The sequence below is a fragment of the Marmota monax genome, unplaced genomic scaffold (assembly GCF_021218885.2).
Source record: "Marmota monax isolate L192 unplaced genomic scaffold, Marmota_monax_Labrador192_F-V1.1 WCK01_AAM20220418_F8-fsc00065, whole genome shotgun sequence".
In the NCBI taxonomy this organism is placed as follows: domain Eukaryota; kingdom Metazoa; phylum Chordata; class Mammalia; order Rodentia; family Sciuridae; genus Marmota; species Marmota monax.
The window spans coordinates 10,373,527-10,385,705 of record NW_026694038.1 but is presented as its reverse complement, the minus strand read 5'-3'; positions in this window follow the sequence as shown (position 1 = coordinate 10,385,705).

The following is a 12,179-nucleotide window of genomic DNA, read 5'->3' as shown; positions in this document are numbered from 1 at the left end:
ATACTTACCTTTAGTCCTGCCAATGGAACAGTGTAGAACAGTGACTCTCACACTTTGATTTGCATCAGAATCGCCCAGAGGGCTTGTTAACAGATTCCCGGGCCCGGTTCCCACCGCTGACTCAGTAGGTCTGGGGGGGGGGGGGGCGGAGAGCGCATTTCTAACGCGTCCCTGGGGACGGCTGCTGAGGGCAGTGATGACCGCCACAATTTGAGCATCGTTCTGTTTCACTTCTTTTTTAGCTTTTGGCTGCTTCGGGGTGAAAGTGCCAGGCCATAAGTAGATGCCGCGGTGCCTCCCCCAGGTCCTTCCCGAAGACCCCGCACCTCCTTCCCCAGATGTGGGTGTGCCCGGCGCCGGCTGACGGCTGGCACAACCTCCCCCTGGGAATTGCGTCTACCAAGCGAACTGGTTGCCAAGGTCATGCTCTTTTCCCTGGGGCAGCCAGTGTGTTATGCAACCATGACTGGTCGACAATGAGGATATAAAGACTCAGCCCCATGGCCTCCCTTCCAGACTATTCTGCTGTCTGCTTCTCCCCTGACCCTCCAGCTTTGCTCCATTGTCGCTCCAGTAACCCCCCCACACCTCCCCCCACCCCGCAGCCAATCCCCCGACCCCCCTCGGTTTGCACAGACCCAAGCCAAGCCACGCCTCCTCCGCAGCCCCTGGCCAGCCCCACCTCACCCCGTTGGGCACCTGCGTCGCTCCCCAGCCTCTGCCTCCAGCGTTGGCCTAGGCTGGACCCCAACACCACCGCGGCTGCCCTCCTGCCTCTGGCACCGCGCAAGGGTGACAACGACGCCCCAGCCACGGGAGTCAGCTGGATGCCCCGCGTGCTCGGCAGCCTGTGGGACAGTCGCCAAAACAATCAGTCCAGGCATTTGCTGTGCAGTGCTGCGTCTGCAGGACCACACGGGCTGGATAGGGAGGCCGGAGAGGGGAGGGAAGAGAGCTGGGATCGCTGTCCCCAGGAGCCAACGTGGTCCATTCTGTAATCACAACCCACTCAGAGACATCAGATGTAAGAAACGCAGGGTAAAGGAACAGTGGCTTAACGGGCACTTTACTTTTTTCCTTTATTCCAGAAACATTTGCTTCATATTTTACTGTGATAACTCTAGGATAAATCCTGAGACCCAAGGGGAGCAAAACACAATCCTAATCATCAACTAGTTTCCAGTCTGGTGCAGGAGGTAGACAAGAGACCAGTAGGTCCAATGCAATGATGTGAGGGACCGGATGCACAGTGATTTGGAGAATGGGCTTTGGCGATCCAGATCCAAATTCTGTGTGTCCTTGGGTACGAAATTACTTAGCCTCTCAGAGTCACAGTGTTCTCATCTGTAAAATGGGGATGGTAGCAGTGCCTATCTCCTATAGGATTGGGGCAAGTGTAAATGAGTTAATATGTGAAAAGTGTTTAAGATAGTGCCTGGTACAGAGTCCTGGTTCTTAGCCATTTTTAATATTAATATGACAGAGAAAAAGATGCTGGGAGCCCATAAGAGATGGTCAGAGACCCAGACAAAACTAACAAAAACTCGCGGGTTGGGGTTGTGGCTCAGCAGTAGAGTGCTCACCTAGCATGTGTGAGGCCCTAGATTCGATCCTCAGCACCATATATAAAGAAATAAAAATAAACTTATTAAAACAAAAACAACCCCTGTGAGCTGAGGGATGGAGGTGCCATCCAGTGGGCACCTACTAAGCATCCTGAGTGTCAGGCACTGGACACAAGAAGTCAGGAGAACTTCTGCCCTGGGTACAAAGGATCTAGAGAGAGGGGGGACCTGTTTCACTCAGATTCACAGGAAGTTTAATGATACCTGACAGCCCATTGCCAAGTCATCAGTTGACACAGCCAGGGTGGTTCCCACAGGCTGGCCAGCTCTGCCTTCACCCCACAGGGGAGGACGCAGGGGTAGCCTCCTCCCTCTTGGTGCCTCTCCCCTCCCTACTCTCCTCAATGCCATCCACCCCATCTCTGGCCTATTTTTCTCTTCTGTTTGTAAATGCCACCAAGAGCCTGTGGCTTCACACTTACATCTGCTCTTTTAGCCAGAGGGACTGTCAACTCCCCTGCACATGCCAGTGAGGAACTTCCAGATTACCACTGCCCAAAGCTCTCAGGAACACAGACCTGCCCATGGATGCTCAGGGCAGGAAGGGACACTGGGTGATATGTGACAAACGCTGGAGCTCAGAGCAGGGCTAGCAGCTCCCCTGGACAGTGAGTGACTCAGGGACCCGTGAGCTGGGAAGGAACGGGGGCTAGCTGGCAGCCCATCGCTGTGCAGTGCAGCCCGTACCCTCCCCTCTGCCACCCACCAGGGAGTGGTCCTAACTGACTATGGAGAAGGGAAGAATGACAGCAGATTCAGAGGGTCCCCAGGGTCTGTCTTCTGTTGTCTCACTCTCTGCCAATTCTGTCTCCTCCCTTCTCCTCAGCTGCAATTAAGAAAAGGGAAGGGAGGGGAAAGACCAAGATCTTGGAACAACCCAGATGCTAATTTCAATCCAAAACACTGGATGTGAGCCCTGGCAGCAGCCCCCAGCCACCTCCAGCTCAGCCACCCGAGGCTCCTCAGCTGAAAATACCCTAGCATCTGATGAAGCAGCTGCAGGTTAAATTTAGCCCTGGCAAACCCAGGGCTGGTCTGGGTGCTAGAGGCAGCAGAGTGGATGGACAGATTCACCATTACAGGTGCGAGGCCCTCTGGCTACAGCAGCCAGCGTGATGATGACAGAGACACCTGGGAGGGAAGCAGAGCCAGGGGAAGGAGGTGCACAGGGGTCCAAAGGCAGTCCTCATCTTGCAGCAGTGTTAATGGGATCACCAGCCAGTGTTGACCTCCGCACATCTAAGCAGGTGCATCAATGAGTAAAGCACGAAGAAGTCAAGAAAAGGTAACAGTGGGCACTGTGGTACGCTGCTGAGCAACTGTCCCACTGAGCATCAGGGTTCTAAAAACCATCCTGATAGCCAAATAAGATCCTGCATTTGGCCCATAGACTTTCAGTGTGACCCCTTGGCCTTGATGTGTGTGGTACAGGCAACCCCTTGGCCACTGTGTCACCATCAGCCATTCAGCCCTCATTTCTTCAGAGCCCTATTAAAATGCAAACCAACCTTGGACTTTAAGTTTTCTCACTAACTCAATTATCCTTATTGGTCCTTTTAAAAAAAGAAAGGGAGGAGTAATCAGCAATCATAAATAAATTTACTGGTAAATTAGCACTTATAAATATGTCCAGAATCAACTAAATGATACCTGTATGAAGCAGCAGTTGTTGGATGTAGGGAACACTTTGCTCAGCATCATGCAGGTTAGGGTCTAAGTTCTGGCTCTGCCACCTCTAGGGAATTCACTAACTTCCTTGAACTGCAACTTCCTCTTTAGTAGAGTGGCAATAATATCCTACCTGGATTGCCATGAAGATGAACTGAAGTAACCCAAGACAGTGTTCGACATGAGATAATTCATGCACAATACGCAAGGAACTGTAGTCATCTGGGAACCGGGTTCTGGGGAACTGGGAAGGCAGGTGTCAGGTCTCCTCGCAGCTTGCCTAGAGCCAGGGTCCTGCCTGGTCGGGCCTGATTTGCATGCAGAGTGGTCTGAGCCACGCGTGGCTGCACTGCCCCCCTGTGGCCTTTTGTCACACTGCAGTCTCATGTAAGGTGAGCTGCTACTAGAAGTGAGCCTCAGTCCTGTAGAGGACGTTGTTTTAACTCCACTGCAAGTCTTCATGCTGTCCTGTGCTGAGCTGTATGGTGGTTGAGATTAGTTATCTGAGACTGCAACGACCTGGCTTGTCCAATCTCCCAAGCCATCCACCCCTACTGGTGAGCACTTGTCCAAGTCCCCTGACCCAGCGCTAAGTCAGATTGCCAGCCTTTGTAGTGTACTGAAATCACCTGGAAAGATTTTAAGGTAAGGAATCATTTACACTCCACTCCAGACCTATGGAATCAGAGACTCCGAAGGTAGGTACAAGGGATATATTAAAAGAAAAACTTCCCAAGGATTCTCTAACTCAGCCAATTTTTGAAAACACGTCAGTTTAATCCTTCTCTAGGCTTTCCCAGTCACCTCTTGTGTCAGTCTTGGCTTTATAAGTGACATTAGCAGAAAAAGCAGCACTTTCTGCGCCTAAAATTAGTGCATGGAGCTGGGGAAGTGAGAAGGTAGGTGAAGGGGAGAGATAGCAGGAGACAGAAAAAAAGAGACACCAAAGAAGATAGAAAGAGGAGAAGGAAAACCGGAACACACAAATACAGAGAGGGAAAGGTGGGAAAGGAAGGAAAAGGGAGAGGAGGGGCAGGGAGGAGAAATGTGGAGAAACACGAGAGATAGGGCACGGGCTCATAATCATGACGTCTTGGAGTGGCAAGCCATAATCTAAGTCAAATCAATGGCAAAGATTAAGAAAATTTTTTTTAAAAAATATATAGTCACAGGATTAATATCTGCACTATGTAGGGGGAAAAAAAAAAGGTCTTACATGTTGACAAGGATTCAAACAACACCACAGAGAAATGAGCCAAAATAGAAAGAGAAAGTCCAAACATCCACCACATGAAAAGGCATTCAAGTCCACTCACAGTTTGGGAAATGCAGATTATTACTTTATACCTATCAGATGGTCAGTTTAGAAAGCCACTTATTTAGGGCTGGGTGAGATGTAGAAGAAGATATATTGAAATCCTGATGATGCAAATTTAAATAGTCACAGAACTTTGAAAAGCATTTTGATACCATCATTTGAGCCTCCTGTTCCCTTCCTAGAGATCAAAGCATCCGTGCCAATCAATACACGCACAAGAATATTATTTTTTTAAATATTTATTTTTTAGGTGTAGGTGGACACAACACAACACCTTTATTTTTATGTGGTGTGAGGATCGAACCCGGGTCCTGCCCATGCTAAGCAAGCGCTCTACCGCTGAGCCACAACCCCAGCCCCCAAGAATATTAGTTACAGCCTTGTTCACAGTAACAGAAACTCTGGTACAAAGGGAAAGGCCGTTAATAGGGCACTGTGAATAAATGTCAATACATCTGGCTCTTCAAAATGAATGAGACATATCACAGTTGGGATTCAAGGAGTTTTGTTGTGTAAAGCCATAATAATAATAAGGCAAAAATGTTCATGATATAGTTACATGTTTATTTTAGCTTTTTTTAAATGACAGAGTCTTCTCTTGCACGTGTGTGAACAGCACTGACATTCAGCCAGCACTCTGACATGACTGTGGATGCTTCAGGTCGTGCCCATTCTGACTGGCTGGGACTGTGCCATACTGGCTGCTGCCTATTTTGAATGCCGCCCCTGCCTGTGTGTTCATGTTATTGTATGAGCATATTGGAAAGTGGAGAAAGAAAGATGGGGACATAGGAGGTTGTTAACTTTGGTTACTTGGGAAGGAAAGGGAGCTCCTGTTGGGGGGCGGGGGAGCAAAGAAGAAGCAATAACCAATCCAGTAAGGAAACAAACAAATTAAAAAAAGGCTTTGAGAACATGTATAACGTGATCATAAATATGTTATGAACTTCTGTAAATTGATACACATTTTCATATGTACAGCTTTCTTTCTTTCTTTCTTTCTTTCTTTCTTTCTTTCTTTTTTGTTTTGCTTTTTTTGTTACCAGGGATTGAACCCATCCCCAACCCTTTTTAATTTTTTATTTAGAGACAGCGTCTCACTAAATTGCTTAAGGCCTTGCTAAGTAACTGAGGCTGGCTTTGAAGTTGGGATCCTTGCCTCAGCCTCCTGAGCCACAGCATTTTAAAGATATAATAAAGAGATTTTATTAGTCAGTGATTGTTGCAGCCATGCTGTGCAGCAAACCAGACCCAAATGCTCCATAATATTATTGATTGACTGATTGATTGATTCCTTTCTAAAAGGGCACTTACTTCTTGCTCATGGCTCTGTGGATCAGCTGGTGTGACTCCTCGGGGCACAAGCTCGCTGTGTCTCTTTTGTTCTGAAACCAAAACCACCTGGGCCCACTCTTCTCGTGGGGAGAGACAGAGACTCAGGTACAGCTAAACCTCATTTAAAACCTTTGTGCGGGGCTGGGGATGTGGCTCAAGTGGTAGCGTGCTGGCCTGGTATGTGCAAGGCACTGGGTTTGATTCTCAGCACCACATTAAAATAAATAAAGATGTTGTGTCCACCTAAAACAAAAAGATAAATATTAATAAATAAAACCTTTTTGCATGTCTCTCGTTCATTCATGTGTCTGTGTAAGGAAGTCGTGTGGCTAACTCAAGGTCTATAGGATAAGAAAATACACTCTTCCCATGAAGTGGCTGGTGATAGGAAGGAGAGCAAATACTTGCCAAGTGTGTCAGTCAGCTTTTGCATCGCTGTGACCAAAATACCTGATAAGAAAAACTTAGAGGAGGAAAAGTTTATTTTGTTTCACAGGTTCAGAGGTTCGGACCACAGATAACGGAGTTTCTTGCTCTGGACCTAAGGTGAGCAGAACATCATGGCGAAGGGCTCAGCAGAGGAAACCTGCTCACCGCATGGCAGCCAAGAAGCAGAGGCAGGGCAGGGTGGCTGTGAAGAATCTGAGGGAAGATGAACCCTTCCTCTGGCGCATCCCAGAGGCCCGGCTCCTCCAGCCACGCCCCACCTACAGTTACCACCCATTCAGACCAGGGTGAGGTACAGCTCTCACAGCCCACTCACTTGACCTCCAGACATTGCTTCATTAACATAGGAGCTTCTAGGAGACACCTCACATCCAAACCATAGGATCAAATAAAACTACAGCCTTCTCTAGAATTCTAGGGAAGGCTGGCATGAGAGGAGAACCTCCCCATAAGGAGCACTCATGAAAGAGGAGAAAGACACAAGTGATAATGATGATAACAGCAATCCTGTGGTTTAATAAAGGTTTGAGCATGTGCCCTCTAAGGTTCATGTCTGGAAGCTTGGTCTCTAGTATGGCAGTGTTGAGATGGTTGAAACTTTGGAGGCAAGACCTTATAGAAGGTGGCCAGTCACTGAGATTGTGGTAGTCTTCGTGGGACTCTGGTGAGTTCCTGCCAGAGCAAGTTGCTATACAAAGGGAGCACTTAGCCCTTGAATCTCATCTCATGACCTCTTTCACCATGGTGATGCCATCTGCCATGAGGACCTCACCAGAGACTAAACAAATGGTCCTTTACAACCTTGGACTTTAAGGCTCCAAAACCATCAGCTGAAAACAACAACAAAAAAAACCTTTTCTTTGTAAACTATCCAGCTTCGGTTATTTTGTTATAGTAATAGAGAAGAGACTAGTAGAAGCATGTTGTACAAATAGCCTAGTCAGTTGAAGAGTACAAATAGCTCTTTCCTGATTCATAATCACAACAGATGAGATGTTTGTTGGAGGAATAATGTGAATTGGTGCAACATTTTTAGAAAACTGTTTAACTATATCTATTGAAATATAAAATGCACATACTTTTTGTTCTATGACTTCTCTCCTAGAATGAAATCTGTCCATGATATGCTCAATAAATTACAATAAGTATGGGGCTGGGGTTGTGGCTCAGCGGTAGAGTGCTCACCTTGCATGTGCAAGGCCCTGGGTTCGATCCTCAGCACCACATAAAAATAAATAAATAAATAAATAAAGGTATTAAAAAATTATAACAAGTAAAGCAATATTTGTAGTAGAAAATAAAAACTGGGGGAAAAACCATCAGAACATGGTTAAGTAAATCATGCTATATCCATTAAATGGAACTTTTTGCACTTGTTAAAAAAACAAAATACAGCTGGGTATGGTGGCGCACACTTGTAATCCCAGCGGCTCAGGAGGCTGAGACAGGAGGATCATGAGTTCAAAGCCAGCCTCAACAAAAGCGAGACGCTACACAACTCAGTGTGACCCTGTCTCTAAATAAAATACAAAATAGGGCTGGAGATATGGCTCAGTGGCCGAGTGCCCCTGAGTTCATTCCTTAGTATGCACCCCCCCAAAAAAAAACTCTCTATTGGGCACATATATAAAAATATCTTCAAGATATATTACTAAAATTTTTGAAAAACAAAGTTAAGAGCATTCATTAAGTGAAATAAGTCAAACTCAGAAGGTCAAGCAAGGGTCATATGTTTTCTCTCATATGAAGAAGGGGGAGGAAGGCATGGGGGCACGGAAGAATTTCATGAACATAGAAGGCAAACCAGTAAACTAGAGGAAAGAGACCAGGGGAAGGGAAGATGGAACAGAAAGGGAAATACTGGGGAACGCTATTGACCAAATTATATTATTACATTGTATTCATGGGTGAATATGCAACAATCCCAATGTTGTGTATAATTATAATGTACCAAAAAAATATGAAAAAATACAATAAATAAAAAATTAAGGAGGAGAGTTATAGGAGTTGGCTTTCCAAATGAATGATTGAATCAATAATTATACTTTGACTTGAATTAAATGAAAGAGTTACATTTTTTGAAAATTGTCCTATTAAAATAAATGAATTTGAAAAAATATTAAAAATTCAGAAAAAAAAACGAGTTAGGAAGACAAATGGGCAAAGTCATAGAAAAGAAAATCCAAATTGTCAATAAATATGAAAACATGCTCTACTTCATTAGTAATTAGGGATCTGTAATTAAAACAACAGAAAGACACCTTTTCACCCTCAGAAAATTGACAAAAACTGCTTCTGTTAAGACCAAGTGTTGGTCAGCAGGAACTCGGACACTCAGCAATAGTTTTTCTTTTAGTACTTGTTTTTTAGTTGTAGTTGGACACAATGTCTTTATTTTGTTTATTTATTTTTATGTGGTGCTGAGGATCGAACCCAGGGCCTCACACGTGCTAGGCGAGCGCTCTACCGCTGAGCCACAACCCCAGCCCCACACCCAGCAATAGTATTGTTCACTAGCAGTAAAGCAGCCTGCCTCTTGGACCTTCTGCCCAAGCAAGAAACAGCTGATGACTATAAATGACAAGAACTTTCTCTTTTCTTCCAGTAGTTATAATAATGTAGATCAAATACAGGCTGTGTATTTTAACAAAACACTCAAAAAGAAAGAAAGAAAGGCTTTCGTGGCAAGCAGGTGGAACAGGAAGTCTATGAACTGAAGATTAGAGCAAACAGGAGCATCCCAAGCTGGGTAAACAGTGGGCAGATTGACTAGTAGCTGCTGCCAGGCACAGGGGGTCGCTCCTGGTAGCCAAGAGTCTCTAGACTAGGCTGTTCCCATGTCTTGAGTGACAGATGGCTGATAGCCAGCTCATCAAGTGGGCAAATTCTTCATCCAATGCACTTCAGCATGTAGTGCACATCCTGCTGATTCACAGGAGATGGGGAAGATGCATAGACTGGGCAGAGAAAATGAATGTGTCCATAGACACCACAGAATACATAGGCACCCATGAGAAGCCAGGTGTTCAGGTACAAGCACTCAGTGGGACAAGTGCAGAACAAGTGAGAAGGGGTGGTTACAGTCCATGTGAAAAAATAACTGGATGGGTTTTCTGTTTATTATAAGATCAGTGTCAACAGTGTACTATGGCTGTCCCTTCACGGCAAAGAAGCCCCACCGACCTAGTACAGAAAAAGAAGAGTTCTGGAGGGGGGGGACTAAGTCATTCATCATTATCTGATGTGCCATATTGGATTTGGTTTCTGCATTTGAAGAGGGACAACAAAATGTTACTTCTATTCATGAAACATTTATTGTGTTTTGTGGATACACACAATAGCATGTTTTGTGTCATTTAATAATCATAACAGCTCTGTAAGGTGAGCACTAAAATCCCCACTTTACATAAGAAACCACAGCTCAGAGAGGCCAAGGCAGCCCAGCTGGTGGACGGCCAAGCCAGAGTTCAAACCTAGGTCTCTAAATCTAATGTGCAGCCTTTGCCTAGGACATTCTACCCCTCCCAACTGAAGCTGACCAGAGAAAGGCCAAGCTGGGGTGGGGTGGGGGGACAGCCAACCGTGAGAACCACTAACAGACCCGGCTGCAGATGCTGTCCACACCTGGCGCTCGCCCATGTAGCGTATCAGGAGCTGAGCCAGTCACCAGCCCAAGAGGCTGCCAAAAACAATCAAAAACTGGTCATGAAAAGCAAAACAAAAATTAAGACTATGAACACTTTAGTAGTCACTTCATGACTATTAATAATTATTATAATAATAGTAAACAAATTGACAATGCTACTCTACCAGTAGGACTGTGCTAAGCCATCCCTGAGGGCACCTACTACTGCCTCATGTTGGTCCTCTGTGCCCTCCCCCTCCCTCTGCCTGTATTTTAGTTGAGCTTCACTGCCATGGTTTGAGTCTGGAATGTCCCCCACAGGCCCATGTGCTGAAGGGTTGGTCCCAGGGTGGTGTCATTGGGAGGTGGGGCCTAGTAGTAGGTCTTCAGGTCTCCAGGCATGCCCTTGAAGGGGATCCCGGGACTCCAAACTCTTCCTCTAAGTGGGGAGGCTGTGTAGGTCATCCTTGAATTTTCTCATAGATTCCCAAACCACCAGCAGGAGTGGCATGAGGAGAAATTAATGCTAAAGGCTCTAGCCGGAAGACACCCAAGTCCATTCCATGAGACTCGATCCCAGGAATTCCTCTTTATTTATTGCAAAAGAGAAGGCCATTACCCTTTGAGGGAGGGAGACCCAGAGTTGGGGTCACCAGCTGCCATTATGCACTTCCTAGAGAGTCTGCCTGGCAATGAAGGCACACAGAGGAAAGCACTGAGGGGAGCTGGGGACACCCTGTGAGGATGGCATGGGTGCTCAGTGTCTAGTGCTACATAAGAGTGACCCCAGGACAGCAGCTAGAACAACACGTGCATAGTGCCTCACTTCTGCTGTCAAGGCCCTCAGGGATGGCTTAGTGCAGTGGCTCTGATTCAGGGTCTCTCAAGAGGCTTCAGTGGAGGTGTTGATGGGGACTGTGGTCAGCTCAAGGCTCCAGCAGGGGAACAGCTGCATGCTCCAGCTGTTGGCAGGCCTCGGAGGAATCGCATCTGAGCTCACGTGACCTCTGACAGGCCTTGGGTCCTGCTGCTTTGGCCAGAGACATTAGTTTCACACCACCTGGCCCTCTCCCTGGGGCGACTCACAACATGGCAGCTTGACTCCAAGATGCAGGGCTTTGTGAGAGACAGAGCCAGCAAAAACAAGCAAAGCAGAACTCACAAATCTTTCGCAACCTAATATCTTGGAAAGACATCCCTTCCTTTCTGCCGTATTTGTTAGAAACAAATCTCTAGGTCCAACGATGCTCAAGGGAAGAGGATTACACAGAGCACAAAGACAAAGACCATTGAGAGTCATTTAGAGACTGCCTAACATAACACAATCAGCCCCTGGAGCCAAGCATGCCTGAAGCCAGGACCTCTTTGTCTTTTCAGTTATGAGAGGTCATACGTCCCCTCTTTGCTGAAATCAGTTCATGTTGGGTTTCTGCCATGTCATATGTAGCCCAAAGAGCCCTTCCCTAATACATTAATACACACACTGAAGGCAAACCCCAGCATCAGTAAAACCAGAGTGGTGAGGGTGAAGTCTTCCAGATAAGCTTTCCCTGGAGTGGAAGCATAAACCAAGCAGAATTCTTAATGTCCTATGTGATCCTTGGTGATATTTTTAGATTTATTCTGCCTGGTTACAAAAATTCAGCATTCTGAGATTCTTCTCAGCTAATTTAGCATGGCTGTGTCAGTGTGAGAGGATGCCAAACTCAGAATTTTACTGCCAGAAATGACAGTGAATAGAATTAGACCATCAGGAGTGCAATTAGTTTAGACATGCCATTAACACTCCAACCATGCACATAGAAGGGAAAGCGGGGAGAGTGGAACACTATTAGAAAAATAGCTTTACCACAGTGAGTGGCAAAAAGTAAAATAAATTTCTACCCCAAATTTGATTTTTTTTGCATTGCCCAGTAAGTGAAAAAAATATCTATGTACAAATGATGCAAATTTTGATAATCACTTGCATAACACTAACAGAAAGACAATCTGCCATATGTCTCCCACTAAGAAACTAGACTGGACAATGCTGGGACTTGAGAATCCTCCCTTCTCCTCCCATCCTGAAAGTGTATTCTCTTCAGCACCCAGACATGGCAGCCGGTTTCAATGTCAACCAGAGACTCAGACCCTTGAGGAAAACAGGTGACGCACTGTGTGC